This window comes from Pygocentrus nattereri, chromosome 3, assembly GCF_015220715.1.
Source record: "Pygocentrus nattereri isolate fPygNat1 chromosome 3, fPygNat1.pri, whole genome shotgun sequence".
Lineage (NCBI taxonomy): Eukaryota > Metazoa > Chordata > Actinopteri > Characiformes > Serrasalmidae > Pygocentrus > Pygocentrus nattereri.
Window position 1 is genome coordinate 4395061 of NC_051213.1, and position 19170 is coordinate 4414230.

Genomic DNA, 19170 nt, shown 5'->3' on the forward strand with positions numbered 1-19170 from the left:
ACATGTGGTTTCCTCTGCCAAAAAACGGAAACTGGGTCGTGGTTGGATCTTCCAGCGAGGCGGCGATAAAAAAAAAAAAAAAAAACAAACAAAAAAAAACAAGACTAGACTCTTTGCTGTTATGCTGGCAAAAGGAGCTTATACAATGTACTTACACGCCGAGGTGCCAATAATCACGACTCACGCAGTTTTATTAAAAGTCTACATTTTTATGAGGGGTTTTGTTTTCTTAGACTAAATTGACTTTCGTTAAAGGCTAAAATTCTCTCATATTTTCAGAGGTTGAACTAATTAACCAGAAATCTTTTTTTTTTCATGACCTTTTTAACTCATCTTTACAGAAAGTGCCAATAATTATGGAGCTGATTGTACTAGTGAGTCATTTTCTTCTAGCATATCTAGTAATTGCAGGCATGATGAGGCAGGAAAACATAGTAATAGAACCTCTTTTACGTTCTAGTCAGCTTCAATCTGTTCCCTTCCACAGTGAAACTGCACCAGATCCAGATAATGCAGAAGAGGTTATGGCAGTACATCAAGTCTATTAACTAGTGGTCAGCCCCAGTCATTATTGGGCAGTTTCTGACCACAGAGCCACTGGTGTCCAGCTATTATTTGCCTTGTAATAAGGCTGAGATTTTAAGGGGTTGAACTATGAGACTTATATGAGACTCAGAATCTTCATAACATTGGAATAAAGCGTAAACATAACGTTTATAGACTAAAGGAACTGTCTGTGGCTTTTCAACCGCTTCTATAAGTAAGCTGCATTTAGAAACAGCAGATTGTTTGATTGGTCACTAAATCACTTCCAAATATCAAGCACTGAAACTGCACTTTCCCTCTGTCCACCACGATCCCACCATCCACAACAGCTCAGGCGCTCGCACATTAAAATGTGCCTGCGCAGCTTTTGGAGGTGAGGAACTCATAATTATGATAATTCTGATCATTAAGATAATCAAAATTAGTAGTTCCAGTGGTGGACAAAGTCCACAAATCATGTAGTTGAGTTAAAGTCGAGACCCCCAAGGTAAAATATTCCTCCAGTAAAGTAGAAGTTCCTCCCTTTAGACCTCCACTTGAGTAAAAGTACTAAAGTATTTACCTTCAAATGTACTTAAGTATAAAGTAAAAGTACTAAAAGAGTAATTCTGGCTCTGATGTCCTGTTATCATTTTTATAACCAGACTGGCTTCATGAACTCATTTCAGGTGAAAGTCCTCCAGCGTCTCTCTTGGTAAACCAGTCTGTTAATAGAACGTCATTAATTAGTGACGCTGACGTCTATTAAAATGATCAGAAGCACAAAACACTGAAGGTAAACAGTTTCCATCAGGGAGAACCGAGTGGCTCTGAAATCACTTTTTACACACAAGCAAAGTTTCAGTTTCAGATTTATTTACAACTTAGTTCCAAGTTTAAGTTGAATAAAAACTGGCTTTAAACTCAGGATCACAGATGAGCTCCTTTACTATGTTGATCTGTAGGCGTCTGTTCATAAACATAAACCAGCCCAAACTCATTTACTATAAAATGAAATGGTGTTTGTAGAAATTCAGAAAAAAGCCGCGTCAGTCTCGACTGCATATGTGGACATATTTCTATATTGAGCTCTATTTACACAAAGTTAGGTTAGTTCATCATTTATGTTGAACAGACTCTCCCAAAGTTTTACGCTGCTGCGCTGACGTTGAACCGCGTGCTGCACTGGGTCGGTATGACCAACAGGTCAAAACCAGCTCTAAACAAAGTGACCGCTGGGCCCTGATTGGTGCTCTGGCTTTGCGCTTCTTTCGTTTTGACATGTGACGTTTTTATACACACAGAAACCAAAAGGAACGACAGATTTCTAAAAATGTAGGAGGAAAAAGTCGGATATTAGACTTGGAAGGAAAAAGTCCAGAACGGAGAAACTTCAGTACAGATACACCAAAAATACTAAAGTACAGAAACTAATTACATTTACTCAGTTACTCAGTTACTGTCCACCACTGAATAGTTCTAATGATCATCACCAATGTTACATTTGACAGGGGTGAGACGGACGCGGAGGGACAGGCAAATCAGGTTTAATATCCGAAGGCAAAGAGAATGGTCATAAAACAGGCCAGGGTTGGTATCTGAAATCACAGCAAACACGAAGCACACAATATCTCAGGGATGGAATTCATAGTCTACTAACAAGCTCCAAGTCTAAACACAGAAAAGCCAAAAACTGCCAGCAAATGTATAAAAGGGTGAGACTAAAGATGAAGTCGGTATAAACGAGAAAAAGGGCCATAACATGCAATCATAGGAAATCCAGATAACCGCTCAGTATGTTCTTGGTGGAGAAGCAATTCCTCACACCGCCCCCGACTAGAGCCCAGTCTTAAATAGTGCCTAAGTAGGTCAAACTACAGGTGCGTCTGTTCAATAATCAGGAGTCTGAGCGCTGGTAGTGACGTGGGCGCTTGTCCCAAGTCATGTGATCTCCCGATGCAGTCTGGGAGATGGAGTCCGCCTGAGTTGTGACAACCAGCGCATGATAATAAGTTGGGGAATCCTTCATCCATCCATTTTCTAAGCCGCTTCTCCCTCAGGGTCGCGAGGGGGTGCTGGAGCCTATCCCTGTGGTCATCGGGCGGAAGGCAGGATACACCCTGGACAGGTCGCCAGTCCATCGCAGGGCAGACAGACAGACGCAGACAGTCACTCACACCCAGGGGCAGTTTAGCATGTCCAGTTGGCCTGACTGCATGTCTTTGGACTGTGGGAGGAAACCGGAAAACCCGGAGGAAACCCACACAGACACGGGGAGAACATGCAAACTCCACACAGAGGGGACCCGGTCACCCGGCCAGGGAACCGAACCCACCGTGCCGTCCAGGAATCCTTCAGTAATTGTTATAATTACATATCGCTGTTGTTGGAACAAAAACTCGTATCTCCAAAATGGGAACTTCACAGGAGAAGGAAAAGAACGACTTTACTTTTAATGTAAGTCAATGGAACCAGACGTCTATCCAAGTCATTTTGGGACATTTCTGTAGGGCCGTTCATCATGGAATTTTCACACCATGTAAAGGACAACAGGTACTTTCAAATTATGTCAAAAACTGAAAAACGACAAAAATACGAGGTTTTGTCCTGACAGCAGATGTGCATGATTTTTTAAAGACAACAGTGAACAACTTTTAAGTCATGAGCTCACTTTTACAATTATCCTGATAATTATCATAATTATATGTGTATGATAATTCCACATTACTGTAATTAACAACATTATGGTCGGGTACCTGCATTAATATTGATTCCAATCAAGTTATTTTTAGGTTTTTTTTTTTATGATAACTATACACGACAATACACATCTTCCATTGTAAACACAGAATAATCCACAGCGTATTGGTTAAAAGCTTAAATATCACAACTATGAGTTTATGACAATACTACATTACAATAACTGAGAAGTCGTATTTACAATTATTCTGAATATTATCATTTACGTGTGTCTGAGCAATTTACACAAGTCTGAAAGCTTGTTACTTTTTTTTACAGTATTTACAATATTTCACGTCATTATTACTCAATTAAGTTAATTCTATATTTCCAAGTTTGAAAAAGTTTGGGAATTCTGATACTGGTTTATATTTACACGTTGAGTATTTATGGTAAATACGTATTGAGGCTTGTTCTGTGTGACAGTGATGTTCAGATTCAGTCATTCTCACAGTGCGATGAGCTTCATGCTGAAGCAGCAGGTGAAGCCGCTGAGCTCGTTACCACAGTAACCACTGCAAACACTCAGCCTCCCTTTTCATTGGTCATCACTGAGTGATGTTTCCACGGTGACATCAGAGGAGGTGAAGCGCCGGCTGTTCTCATGCTGGACTCCTGCTGGACTCCTGCCTGTACAGTGATTGTAGCAGGGAGAGGCGATTGACCGTCTCGGCTGCAGGAGCGTCAGTCGTCAGCTTTGATTTCAGAGTGACCAGAGATCGTTTTTCAAACACGGCAGAGTTTCCATAGTTTAATACTGCACATCACTGTTTTTCACTCCTTCACTCACTCGCTCATTCACTCACTCGCTCACTCACTCACTCACTCACTCACTCAACCCCTCACTTACTCACTCACTCGCTCACTCACTCACTCACTCACTCACTCGCTCACTCACTCGCTCGCTCACTCACTCACTCACTCACTCAACCCCTCACTTACTCATTCACTCGCTCACTCGCTCACTCGCTCACTCACTCACTCACTCACTCACTCAACCCTTCACTCACTCACTCACTCATGCCCTCCCCCACTCACTCACTCATGCCCTCCCCCACTCACTCACTCACTCACTCACTCACTCACTCACTCACTCACTCACTCAACCCCTCACTCACTCACTCACTCACTCACTCACTCAACCCCTCACTTACTCACTCACTCATGCCCTCCCCCACTCACTCACTCATGCCCTCCCCCACTCACTCACTCACTCATGCCCTCCCCCACTCACTCACTCATGCCCTCCCCCACTCACTCACTTACTCACTCCCTCCCTCACTCACTCCCTTACACACTCTTTCTCTTACTCTTTCTCTCTCTGTCACTCCCTTTTAATCTCTTTCTTTCTCTCTCTCTCTTTTGCCTCATTCACTGTCTCTCTCTCTCTTAGTCCTTACCTCTCTCTCCCATTTCTCTCACTGTCACTCCCTCTCTCTCTCTCTTTCTTTCTTTCCTTCTTTTTTCTTTTGATCTTTTTTTCTACCTCATCTTTCTCTTTCTGTCTCTCTCCCCTTTATTCTCTGTCACTCCTTCTCTTACTCTCTTCCTTTCTCTCTCTCTCTCACTCTCTCTCTCTCTCTTACTCTTTGCCTCTCTCTTTGTACTTCCCTATTTTTCTATATTGCTTTTTCACACTCTCTCTCTCTCTCTCTCTCCCTCTCTCTCTCTCCCTCTCCCGCTCCTTCTATCTCTCTCTCTAACTCCCTCTCCCCCTCTCCCTCTGTCTCTCTCTAACTCCCTCTCCCCCTCTCTCTCTCTCTCTCTCTCTCTCTCTCTCTCTCTCTCTCTATCTCTCTCTCTCTCTCTCTCTCTCTCTATCTCTCTCTCTCTCTCTCTCTCTCTCAGTGCTCCACTGAACTTATTATCTGCTCAGCGTGTGAGAAAACCACATGTCAGGTTTTCTCCTCCTTCTCCTGCCCCTGAGGCAGTAATAATGATGGAGTCTCTATTGCTGGTGACATGCTGCTGCTCATTCTATAGACGGCTGTGAGTCGAGCCCTGACTCGCGGGGCACTGGATCAGGATCCTCCCGCTCAGTCAAACTCAACTGCTTCCTCAAAGGCAGCTCTCACTTCACCAGCCTCACTGCTCCCCTCTGCTCCCATCTTTCTGCACAGAAAGTTTGCATTAGTGTGTGAAAGTGACCCATATCTGTCATTAATGTGGACACAGCTGCCCCCTGAAAGGACCCGCATGCACATATTGCATCAAGTTAAAGCCTCTGTTAAATCACTGCCCACACTAAATGAACAGAACCAGAACCAGACATAGAATCAAAGCCAGAACCAGATTCAGAGCCAAGATCAAAATCAGACACTAAATTAGAAACAGAATTATGATGTGAGCTGGAACCAGAATCAGAAACAGAATCTGAATCAGTATCTACATTACAAATTAGAATCAGGATTAATTCCAGAAATAGAATCTGAAACTGAAATCGGAATCAAAATTAGAACCAGACTCAGGATTCAAGCTGAGAACAGAAGAAATCAACCAGATTAAGTAACAGAATCATAAATAGCACCCAAACAGAATTAGAACAAGAATTAAAACTGAAGCGAGGATTAAAATAAGATCCTATGAATCAGAATCACAATCAGGATTAGAATTGAAAACAGAATAAGAATTAGAATTCAATTTGATTCAGTATCAGAATTAGGAATGAGAACAGACTCAGAACTTGAATCAGAACCAGATCCAGTATCGGAATTAGAATGAGTATAAGAATGGGAAACACAATCAGAATAATGATTCCTATCAGAATTAAAACCAGAAATGGAATCGGAATCACAACCAGAACCAGAATTGGAACTAGGAAAAGAATCAGAGCCAGAAAAAGAATTAGAGTTAGATGCAGTTTCAGTATTAGAATGAGGATTAGAACTCAGAATGGAATCACAGCAAAAAGTCATGATAGAATTAGAATTATAACCAGAACTGGAATCAAAATCACAACCAGAACCAGGACTGGAACTAGAAGCAAATTCAGGATCACAATTAGAACAAGGATAAGAGTGAGAATCGGGATTAGAACTGAAAACTGAATCAGAACGACAGTTCATATCAGATTTATAATTATAATCAAAAATGGATCAGAATCACAACCAGAACTAGAACTGGAATTGGAATGAGAATCGGATTCGACACAAGAATCCAAATTAGGACTAGAATCGGAAGCAGAACCAAAAATGGTTATTTTCCAGTGTCAGTGAGTAAAGACACTTGATTTTGCTTGCTGTCCTTACAGGAAGGCAACGTGAAAAAATCCAATTTGTGCCACATTAACTCTGCTTCTTTTTCTCAGAGACGCTTCTCCAGCCCAGTCCCCCACTCTTCCTTCATGTACATGTCAATAGCCACGTTTACACACAACCTAATAATCGGTTAATAATCCGACTAATAGCTCGATCGGAATAGAATACGACCACGTAAACACCTCAGTCGGAATAGTCTAGTCTGAATCAGAATACAGTGTCTATCTGATTGAATGAGGTGGGTAATCCTGTAAATAATCCATTAAATAGAAGAATAATATCCGTGTAAACGCCTGTATCCGATTATATTCCCTATCGGAAAGTTTAAGTCCGTTCTGCATGTGCGTCGCGTCACAGTGAGAGTTTATACCGTTCAACACGGCGGAGCAGAAACTGGTCTGCAGAGGAGACGAAGTTCATGCTCTGATCTTTAAAAGATGGCGGTGGGACGGACGTCCAGCTTATGAGTCTCAGAGCACGACGTCTTCCTCTCGGCCTTCTTTAATAAGGACGTGTGAAGGACGTTTTCCTGAGTCTGACGTCATTTTAAAGCAGTTAAAAACACAATCACTGCTCACTGCTGCTCATCTCACTCCGACTGGACTCACGGGATGCTGGTTGCCATGGTAACGTCTACTCTAAGCGGTTCTCAACACATGCACATCATTTTGCATCAGAAATGAAGACTTTCCGTCAGGTTGTTGAATAGAATGAGTATAAACACCTCAGTCGGAATCTGTATTCAGAATGTAAAATCTTTGCATGTAAACACAATGAGTCTATCCTTATGCTAGATCGTCTCTTCTTCTCTTATGTGGATCTGTTCACTATGCCTTCTCCCCCTTGTAGTGATAGATGGTGAGAAAAAGAGGATGGGCTGCTGTCTGCTGGTAGGATGGCCTTGGGTCATGGGAGACTTTTTTTGCTTTGGCGCCTTCTATTTTCACATTCTCTCACCCCCTGAAACAGGCGTGTTAATTGTTTTTGCAGGTTTACACGTGATGAGGCTGGGTGATTAAAAGCACTGTTAATAGAGGTTCGAGAGAAGTACCCTGTCTTTATTTAATAGGCAGGCTTATCACAGTGTATCATATCCTTGTTTTCCACTGTATCTTTTTCCCTTGAAGTCCACAGGTGATAATTCTATGATTTGTGGCAAAGGTGAGACACAAAGTTAGTGTGAGGTGGCCACAGTGTAGCGAGACTCGGATGAACACCAGATGATCAGTGATATGCAATACAGTAGTTTAGTGTGTACCTTGACCAGTAAATAGAAGGAGGAAGTTGACAAAGCCACTGCTATGAAATCCCTGGTGATGCTAAGGTGTTGCTAGGTCATAGTTATGATATCCCAGGTGGTCCCTAGGGTGTAATGATATTCTGAGTGGTTGCTAAGATGTTCCTACCCCAGGTTAGTAAGGTGTTGCTAGGCCACTGTTGTGGTATCCTCAATAATATATATATTTTTAATAATTTATTTGTGTGTTAATGTTGCAAATAAGTATTTGAACACCTGTGAAAATCAATGTTAATATTTGGTACAGTAGCCTTTGTTTGCAGTTGCAGAGGTCAAACGTTTCCTGTAGTTTTTCACCAGGTTTGCACTGCAGCAGGGATTTTGGCCCATTCCTCCACACAGATCTTCTCCAGATCAGCCAGGTTTCTGGGATGTCGCTGAGAAACATGGACTTTGAGCTCCCTCCAAAGATTTTCTATAGGGTTTAGGTCTGGAGACTAGCTGGGCCACTCCAGAACCTTGATATGCTTCTTACGAAGCCACTCCTTGGTTATCCTGGCTGTGTGCTTTGGGTCATTGTCATGTTGGAAGACCGAGCCACGACCCATCTTCACTGCTCTAACTGAGGGAAGGAGGTTGTTCCCCAAAATCTCGCAATGCATGGCCCGGGTCATCCTCTCCTTAATACAGTGCAGTCGTCCTGTCCCATGTGCAGAAAAGACCCCCAAAGCATGAAGCTTCCACCCCCATGCTTCACAGTAGGGATGGTGTTTTTGGGATGGTACTCATCATTCTTCGTCCTCCAAACACGGCGAGTGGAATTAAGACCAAAAAGTTCTGTTTTGGTCTCATCTGACCACAGAACTTTCTCCCATGACTCCTCTGGATGATCCAAATGGTCATGAGCAAACTGAAGACGGGCCTGGACGTGTGCTGATTTAAGCAGGGGAACCTTCCGTGCCATGCATGACTTTAAACTATGACGCCTTAGTGTATTACCCACAGTCACCTTGGAAACAGTGGTGCCAGCTCTCTTAGAGTAAATGTTGCCATGATGGTGTACATCACGTGAGTCCAGTCAGAGTGAGATGAGCAGCAGTGAGCAGTGATTGTGTTTTTAACTGCTTTAAAATGACGTCAGACTCAGGAAAACGTCCTTCGCATGTCCTTATTAAAGAAGGCCGAGAGGAAGACGTCGTGTTCTGAGACACATAAGCTGGACGTCCATCCCACCGCCGTCTTTTAAAGATCAGAGCGTGAACTTCGTCTCCTCTGCAGACCAGTTTCTGCTCCGTCGTGATGAACATTATAAACTTCTGCCAGAGCCGCTTTATGAGTTCTCTGCTTTTGTGACGTGACACACATGCACTGAACGTACTTTAACTTTCCGATAGGGAATGTAATCGGATGCAGGCGTTTACACTGATATTATTCTTCTCTTTAATGGATTATTTACAGGATTATCCACCTCGATCAATCGGATAGAAATTGTACTCAGAAAGGCCTCAATTGGACTAGACTCTTCTGGTTGAAATGTATACATGGACATATTCTATTCCGATTTAACTACTAGTTGGATTATTAATGGATTATTAGGCTGCATGTAAACGTGGCTACTGAGATAAGAGTGATGAGTGATGAGATAAGTTAAAAATACTTTTTTTAGCAGACTAAATCTTTATCTAATGCTAATCTCACATCACATCTATCTGATTCCATGTCACATTTTTCACAAAATTATACATCTTCATTTATTGTTTCTGCTTGAAGAGTAAATAGTTAACCATATATATATATTGGAAAAAATCACTGATTCCTGTTAGCTGCTGTCTGATGAGAAGCTGCTTAACAGACTCCTTTCTAATCAGTGCTGTTATGATAAAAAAATGAAGTCTTTGACTGGGTTGTTATTGCGATACAATCACTAATTAAATGGTTGGTCTCTCCAAAAATGACCTAAGAAGTACCCGACACTTTGGAGATAATCCAACACAATCAACCCAGCATTTGGCAGTTTTTAGAAACTGAAAACTGTCTACCTTGACTCAGTTTTGGGGGGGATGCCCAATAAAGCCTCTTCTGTTTCAATGTCTTGATGCATGGAAGACAAGCATGAAGGCTTTTCTCTGTACTAGAGCCCAGCTAGAGTCTCTCATGGCCTTCAAACTCAGACTGAAGACATGCCAGCACTTAAATGAGCACCGAGTTTAGTATTCTTTGTAATGTACTGTACCGCACTTATTGAGATGTATTGTGTTGCGCTGTGTTTAACTCTGTTTCTTATCTCTATGTATCAGCATGGGCTTTTGTTTCTAACAGTATCTGAGCTCAGGATCGGCTTTCTCTCTAACCTATTGGCAACTAGCCAAGACACTATCTCTAGATAGACAAAGTCGCTCTGGATAAGAGCATCTGCTAAGTGGTGTAAATGTTAATGTGGGTATCCAGTGAAGACTGAAGGACAGGGGTGATATGATCATTCTTCTTTGAAAAGGTGAAGATCCCAGCAGCGACACTTTGAACATGGGGCTCTGACAGGGAGGCCAGATAGAGAAACATTGCAGCAGTGTTTCTACATCAGCTTCACTGTGAACTGGCCAGAGATTTGGGGGCAGTCGTGGGCTGGAGGTTAGGGATCTGGCCCTGTGACTGGAAGGTCGCCGGTTCGATCCCCAGGGCCGACAGTCCATGACTGAGGTGTCCTTGCGCAAGACACCTAACCCCCAACTGCTCCCCGGGCGCTGTGGATAGGGCTGCCCACCGCTCCGGGCAAGTGTGCTCACTGCCCCCTAGTGTGTGTGTTCACTAGTGTGTATGTGGTGTTTCACTTCACGGATGGGTTAAATGTGGAGGTGGAATTTCCCCAGTTGTGGGATCAAAAAAGTATCACTTAGAATAGCGATATTACAAAGACGGGAAAATGCTGTCTCAACAGAATCGATGTGGATGTCAAAAGAGAGTGTGGGGTCAAAGATAACGGCGAGATAATTGCGGTCGTGACATAAAAAGTCAATAAAATAATCGACTCAAACCTGGTAATACAGAAGGTGTTTTTCATTATGCAACTACTAAGTAATTTCAATGTCAGTTAAATAATATCGAAAAACATGAATAATCAATCTAAACTTGTAATGGTTGAATTTGGAGGTTTGGTTTGTTTTTCTTTTTATTGCTGTTCTTTTTTTTTTAAAAAAAAAGAAGAGATGCTGGTTCTGGGTGTACTTGTGAAGTCTTAAACATCTCCCGTCCTCAAACAGAAGTATGGAACCAGGTGTACCAGACGCAGACTGTGGCTGTGCATGTGTTATGGGTTTTCTTTGACTTCGTGAGCTTCTCCAGAACAAAGGTTTTCACATCAAACCACTCCGAGTCACTGTTTACTCCTAAACCATTGAGTTAGAGGTTTAGAAAAGCAAAAGAAAACAGAAACATGTCCGAGATTAAAAAAGAGCAATAGAACAATGAGCACTCAAAGAACGGCTGGCATGCATAAAGAGTGCTTTCCATGGTGAAATGGTTCTTCAGATTGATGGAGAGCTGTATGTTGGTTCTATATAGCGATGAGCAGGGTTCTTCTGTTGTTCCAAGTTTAATACAAACCTTTTTGGTTCTACATAGAACCAAAGACAACATATTCTCCATCAACCTGGAGAACCATTTCACCAAACATTTCTTGAGCCTTTGAAGAACAGAAGGTTGAAGGTTGCAATAAAGTGTAAAATACACCAAAAACCAAAACTGGGTTGAGGAGACACACTTTGAGGAGGCCATATGAACCCTACTGTTTATTCATCTGTGAAATGAATGATGCTTCTATTAAAGTCCCACATTTGAAAGCGGGCACTTCCACTGCTGGAAGAAGCAGGTCTGAGACGCGGGGTGTTTTTCACAGCTCTGATTGTTTAACACCAGTTTCTCCTCATTAGTGTCACTAGCCACTTATGGCGTTTAACTTCATTTCGTCTGGATGTGGATTCCTGGCCCTCATGAATGACGGAGCAGCTCTGTGGATGGGAACAATATGGCCAGGATATCTCAGGAAGAACCAAACTGAAGAGACGTGTAACAGTTGTACTCGTTTAATGAACTACGCAGGTTGAAGGGTGACGAAAAAAAAGGCAATTTCTTCAGTGGTCAGGACCCCCATGGTACTGTTTGGGTGGTGGGTCATTCTCAGCACTGCAGTAACACTGATGTGGTGGTAGTGTGTTTGTGTGTGTTGTGCTGGTCTGAGTGGATCAGACACAGAAGTGCTGCTGGAGTTTTTAAACTGAGACTGGACTGAGAATCGTCCACCAAGCAAAATATCCAGCCAACAGCGTCCTGTGACCACTGATGAAGGACTAGAGGACGACCAACACAAACTGTGCAGCAGCAGATGAGCTGTCGTCTCTGACTTTACATCTACAAGGTGGACTGACGAGGTAGGAGTGTCTAATAGAGTGGACAGTGAGTGGACACAGTGTTCAAAAACTCCAGCAGCACTGCTGTGTCTGATCCACTCGCACCAGCACAACACACACTAACACACCACCACCACGTCAGTGTTACTGCAGTGCTGAGAATGACCCACCGCCCAAATAGTACCTGCTCTGTGAGGGTCCATGGGGGTCCTGACCACTGAAGAACAGGGTAACAGAGTATCAGAGAAACAGATGGACTACAGTCTGTAACTGTAGAACTACAGAGTGCAGCTATACAGTAAGTGGAGCTGATAAAGTGGACAGTGAGCGTAGAAACGAGGAGGTGGTCATGATGTTAGGCTTGATTGTTGTGTATATATATATATATAATTTTAATGCACTAATATTCAGCCTACAGACCTCTGGGTATTGAAATGAAACTTGGAAACATCCAGTTACATCAAAACTTTTGCTCATGAAGGTCTGAATAAACATACTAAGAGGAGTGAACAGCAACAACGGTAATATTTAACTGATCAACCAGTAACTCACAACTAATAAAATAACATCACACATCAAACTGTATTTTATACTTAAACAACCATTAGAATTGTATGGCCAGCAGCAGTTGTTTACTAAATGTTAAATAAATAAATCAGTAAATGAGTAAATACATAAATCAGATTAGATATAGACTAGATTTTTTTGGTTTGTTCACAGAGTTTATATATATATATAAAATAAAAACAGTAAGGAAAAAAAAAGTAAAGCTTCCTAATGAGCGTGTCAGACTCACGCCCTGCCGGGGGGAATAGACGAACACTCTGGTGGATCTTCTGTTTTGCGCTTTGAGTTTATTTTATTCAGAACTGGATTTTGTCAGTAGGTTAACGTTTTTTGGGGGCATTTCCACTTTAGACCAACACCCCAGACCCAGATGGGATACGTCAGGGAAAAACTCTGAACCCAAAGGTGAGAACAGCTCTGCACTTTAAGAACACGTCATGAATCAGAGGCAGATTTTTTCTTGGGATCTTTCTCAAGGACACAGTTAAGAACCAGCTTAGGAAGACTTCTGTGAATGAGGCCCATTGATTCTGGGGAAAATGAAGATGATTAGAGTTGAAGTAGTGTACAGTGAGTACAGTTAAAATGGGGTGGGAGGGTCTCTTGATCTGAAAGCTGTGCCGCTCCAGTCCTGTGGGGCCAAACTGTATTTTTAAACTGTATAATCACTGTGTAATATGCATTATTACATGCTACCTTTTTACACCTTTTTTTCCATGTTTTACACCATTTGAAAATGCCAGCTGCTCCCTGCTAGAAACAAATACATAAAAAATTAAATAAATCAAAAATACAGCTTAGATGTGAGTTCACGCTGGTTTATGGTAGTACACTGTGTGTACAGTTCATAATTAATAGACATTTGTGCAAAATCACTAGAAGTAAAAAATCTTCTCATATTAATATATACCAGGGGGATTTTAATAAGGTTTAATAAGGTCTAGTTAGAGAAAATATCTTTAAGCGAAGGTCCAGAACATCATAACGTCTAACTTGCATCGTGACTCAGTGCCATATACTGTTTACTGAAGTAGCCGAGTAGGAAAATCAGCATCTTATACAGTCGACAGCTGAACATCAGATCAAATAAAGTCCAGTTTGGTCAGATTTCACCAACATTTACTGAACATCAGATCAAATAAAGTCCAGTTCGGTCAGATTTCACCAACATTTACTGAACATCAGATCAAATAAAGTCCAGTTCGGTCAGATTTCAACACCATTTACTGAACATCAGATCAAATAAAGTCCAGTTCGGTCAGATTTCAACAACATTTACTGAACATCAGATCAAATAAAGTCCAGTTCGGTCAGATTTCAACAACATTTACTGAACATCAGATCAAATAAAGTCCAGTTCAGTCAGATTTCAACAACATTTACTGAACATCAGATCAAATAAAGTCCAGTTCGGTCAGATTTCAACAACATTTACTGAACATCAGATCAAATAAAGTCCAGTTCGGTCAGATTTCAACACCATTTACTGAACATCAGATCAAATAAAGTCCAGTTCGGTCAGATTTCACCAACATTTACTGAACATCAGATCAAATAAAGTCCAGTTTGGTCAGATTTCACCAACATTTACTGAACATCAGATCAAATAAAGTCCAGTTCGGTCAGATTTCAACAACATTTACTGAACATCAGATCAAATAAAGTCCAGTTCGGTCAGATTTCAACAACATTCACTGAACATCAGATCAAATAACGTCCAGTTCGGTCAGATTTCAACAACATTTACTGAACACCAGATCAAATAAAGTCCAGTTCGGTCAGATTTCAACAACATTTACTGAACATCGGATCAAATAAAGTCCAGTTCGGTCAGATTTCAACAACATTTACTGAACATCGGATCAAATAAAGTCCAGTTCGGTCAGATTTCAACAACATTTACTGAACATCAGATCAAATAAAGTCCAGTTCGGTCAGATTTCAACAACATTTACTGAACATCAGATCAAATAAAGTCCAGTTCGGTCAGATTTCAACACCATTTACTGTCAGTTTCCTCTTTTTAGATCACGTCATGTGGAATAACTTCCCTCTGACTCACTTTCTTCTCTGACTGCTGTTTCTCGCCTCGTCCCTCCCCTGTGTGGCGTCACTCACTCGAGTCTCAGAGCTCATTGTAATGCACAGATCTGATTGGCTGAGTAGCGTCACGTGTGATATTTACAATGCACGTGATTGGTCTGCGAGTCTCCCGGGCCTCTAAACTGGCACCTTAAAGGCTAGAAAAGCTACGCAGATAAAAACAGGATAATTCTGCATCGTTTATCAGTTATAGGTCCAGGTCTGCATAGGACAGAGCCTGGGTTTGGACCATGATCTGCGTATTAGTGACCTCTGATATAGACTAAAGTTATGATACCAGCAATATATAAGGGTTTGTTAATACATGAAGAATGGGCCATGCTCTGTTGTTAGGAAAATATGATGGGTCTCTCTTGAAATTCTGCACTGGAATTAGAAAAATGTCTCTGTAACTTATTTACACTTAGAAAACCAACACAACATGGGATTTGACCAGGGATGCAACTGTATTGTCCACGTTCAGTAACAACATAGATAGATAGATAGATAGATAGATAGATAGATAGATAGATAGATAGATAGATAGAAAGATAGATAGATAGATAGATAGATAGATAGATAGATAGATAGACAGACAGACAGACAGACAGACAGACAGACAGACAGACAGACAGACAGACAGACAGACAGATAGATAGATAGACAGACAGACAGACAGACAGACAGACAGACAGATAGATAGATAGATAGATAGATAGATAGATAGATAGATAGATAGATAGACAGATAGATAGATAGATAGATAGACAGATAGATAGATAGATAGATAGATAGATAGATAGATAGATAGATAGATAGATAGATAGATAGACAGATAGATAGATAGCTATACTTAATTAATCAGATTTTCAGATTTGATACAAACTGAATGTTAACGTTATTACAATTACTGTTCTTATCATATTCTTACTACTTTATTTGCAGCTTTCTTTATTTTGACATCACCTACAGCTTCATTCATCATTGAACATTTCTTAGTTTTTTAAGTTTCCATACGAACTGTTTAAAATCTATAGGCTAATGACATCACAATAGAAAAATTGGTGATTTGAACAGCCCTGGGGGGTCATATGCAAAGTTTAGTGCATTCCATTCAAATTACAAACGTTTTTCACCCAACTTTAGCGCACAATTTCTATTTCTTTGAAAAAAACTAATCTAAAATCCAAAATGTGCTGTAAGTTTTATGCATGCAACGTTTTATTTTATGCACTAAAAAACTAAATTTAGCAAATAAACAGTATATATTCATGAAAATAGGCAGAAGTGTCTCTCTGAGGAGGACGTGTTCCTTCGTTTACGTTCAGAAAACCAGCGGAACGTGTAATTTGACCAGGAGCACCAAAACATTTGCACACAACTGTATTAATGTGCATTTGCGTAGTGACAGGGCGTCGCAGGCCAGGCCAGTCATGTTGGATGAGTTTAATGTGGGTTTAGTCCTGGAGTCGAGGCAGATTATGTGTCCATGGTGGTCAGTGTCATCCGGAGTGGGCAGCAGGGGAGGCGAGTGGGGGGGAAGCTCATTGATAAGGGCAACTGCTCTTTGCAGATTTCCCAAGAGGAGGCTGAAGTCGGGCTGGCCGACGGAGGAGCGGCAGGTAAAGGCGGGAACAGCCATTATCTGATAGGCAGCTTACACGCTGGGGGAGCGCAAAACTTCTGTCAGCAGAATCAAAGGGCTTAAGGGGCTGTATTGTAATTGGATTCAGTGACCCGGACCAGGACAGAATCAACAAATAGATTTGATACCAAAAAAATAAAAAGGAACATGAAAAAGGTGGAGATGGAAATTACAAAAAACATATGTCTTGTGCAGCAAGAGGAACGCTGGAAAAGGGAAAAAAAAAAACACCAAAACAAGACCAAATGGTGAATTTCTGCCATAGATTTATTTATTATTCCGTTTAAATTTAATGTGACTGTGTTTATTAAAGAAATTATATTTGAGTGATGGTGTTACCAAAGCTGTTTCATACACACACACTAAAAAAGTTCAAAAATCCAGATGTTACGTTACATATTTTAACATACCTCCACACATTATTCTGTAAAAAATGGTAAATTGTTGTTATAAACAATAATGGACATGGAAATTATAATACTGACTACATATACAGGGTGATTAAAAAAGATTCATCTAATTTTAAAGCATCATATTCTTACAACCGTGAGGCGTCTAGGAACCAATCACAATCCAACTGTAAGAGGGGGTCATAGAGTTTCTGACCGGCTCCTTCAGTCTGAGAGGAGCTGAGACCCCTGAGCAGAACGTTCTGCGTTCTCCACGTCAATCAGAGTGAATCCGTCAGAACTGAGCAGCGGGATTTTCATCAGCAGTGAAGCTCCAGCAGCTCAGAGCGTTCAGCGTTGGATCCACAGCACTGGATGATCTCCGAAATCCCACTGAAAGAGCCGTGAGAGCAGCGACGCCCGACACGCTCAGTCCAGTCTGGGATGAGTTTGACTGTGGCGTTGATGTCGTCCGTCCAGCTGGAGGAGGTTCAGACTGAGAACTTATAAAACTACATAATAAACTTTACGCTCTTTTAAACCGTTTACAGCTCACTGCACTGATCTGTGACGATTTACAAGAGAAATCAATCATTTTACAATCGGATGAGTCTTTCTGAATCACCCTTCATTCTGAATATTCATTTTATTTAAAAGAAAATCATTCTAGATATGAACTCTATTAGAACTTCTTCTCTGGGGAGTAATTTAAGAAGAGTTTCATTCTTTATATTACTTTCATCAGGACTTCATTCTGGATGCTTTATTAAGAGCTTGGTCCTGGAAATGACTTTTGTTAGAACTTACTTTTATTAAACTGACTTTTTATTAGAGCTTTAGAACCACACTCTACACTGTTTTCTTCCGTCATTTGAAGTCTTTTGATGTTTACTTTCGGAATCCCCCACAGCTGTTTCCATCACTGTGGAAAATTCCATCATTTCTTCATCCTTTACAGCTTCGCACTAATTCTGATCATCTGAAACCAAACCATGTTGTCAGAAACAGCGATTCCAAACTTTTGAACAGTGAGTAAGTGCTTAACTTTTCTGGTCAAGCCTCACAGCTCTGGAAAAACACCTCAGCCAACCTGGAACGCCAAGCTTGGACAAAGGATGTTTGTGTAAACTAGCCCTTGGGCAAGGAACGCTTTTGAGTTCACGCTAACTTCCACTTCTCTCAGTCATTTTGTTTACCCGGCGCTGAAAAGAACATGAAACAAATCTGTGTTTCCATAAAGCAGTGGGGGATCCAGTCGCCAGCAAGCATGAATATATTCTTTTTCATTTGTTAGCTACTCTTAGCCGCTGTCACCTGTTGGTGGGAAGAGAAGACTGCCTCTCTGAAGCCGCTCTGCTAAAGTCCCAATGCCTCTCAAAGACCGAGGTGTTGGAAGCTTCACACTTTGATCACAGCTGCGCACAACTCCCAGCAGATGGTTGGCCTGGCAAAGAGCAAATCTTTAAAGTTAACAGACCTTACAGGAAGTTCGTTAGGCTGCTTGCATTATTGAAAATGCCATTTAAATGCATTGAAACATCATCAAGGGCAGATTATCTAAGAAACAGCATAAATACTCCTCAATAAATAAATATAAAAGACCTTTCTAGTTGTGCTTTGAAGCGTTGGTGTACTCAGATAACACCTCAGTCAACCTTGAAGGACTCGTTCACTGAGCAGCTTGGAATCTACTACTGTAACCTTCCTCTAGTGAAGGCATGAAGGTGTTTTTGTAGATCTCAGAAAAAGAAATGCTTCATCAACACACAGGCGGCATCACTAGGACAGCTTTTCTACATCTTCACAACATTGCCAAGATCAGAAATGCCCTGTCCCTGCGTGATGCGGAAACACTAGTCCATGTCTTTATTACTTCCAGGCTAGACTACTGTAACGCGCTACTGTCAGGATGTACGAGCAGGAATTTAAACAAACTCCAACTAGTCCAAAACGCCGCAGCCAGGGTCCTCACTAAAACTAGAACATCTGATCAAATCAGTCCAGTGCTATCATCACTTCATTGGCTGCCTGTTAAATTCCATATTGATTATAAAATTCTCTTATTGAGTTATAAAGTGCCCTGCGATGGACTGGCGACCTGTCCAGGGTGTATCCTGCCTTCCGCCCGAAGACTGCTGGGATAGGCTCCAGCTCCCCCCCGCGACCCTGACGGAGAAGCGGCTTAGAAAATGGATGGATGGATGGATGGAGTTATAAAGCCCTACATGGTCTCGCTCATGAGTACCTGCAAGACCTTATTTCTCATTATGAGCCTTCACAACTACTCAGATCCCAGAGCGCTGGCTTATTAATAGTTCCTAGAATT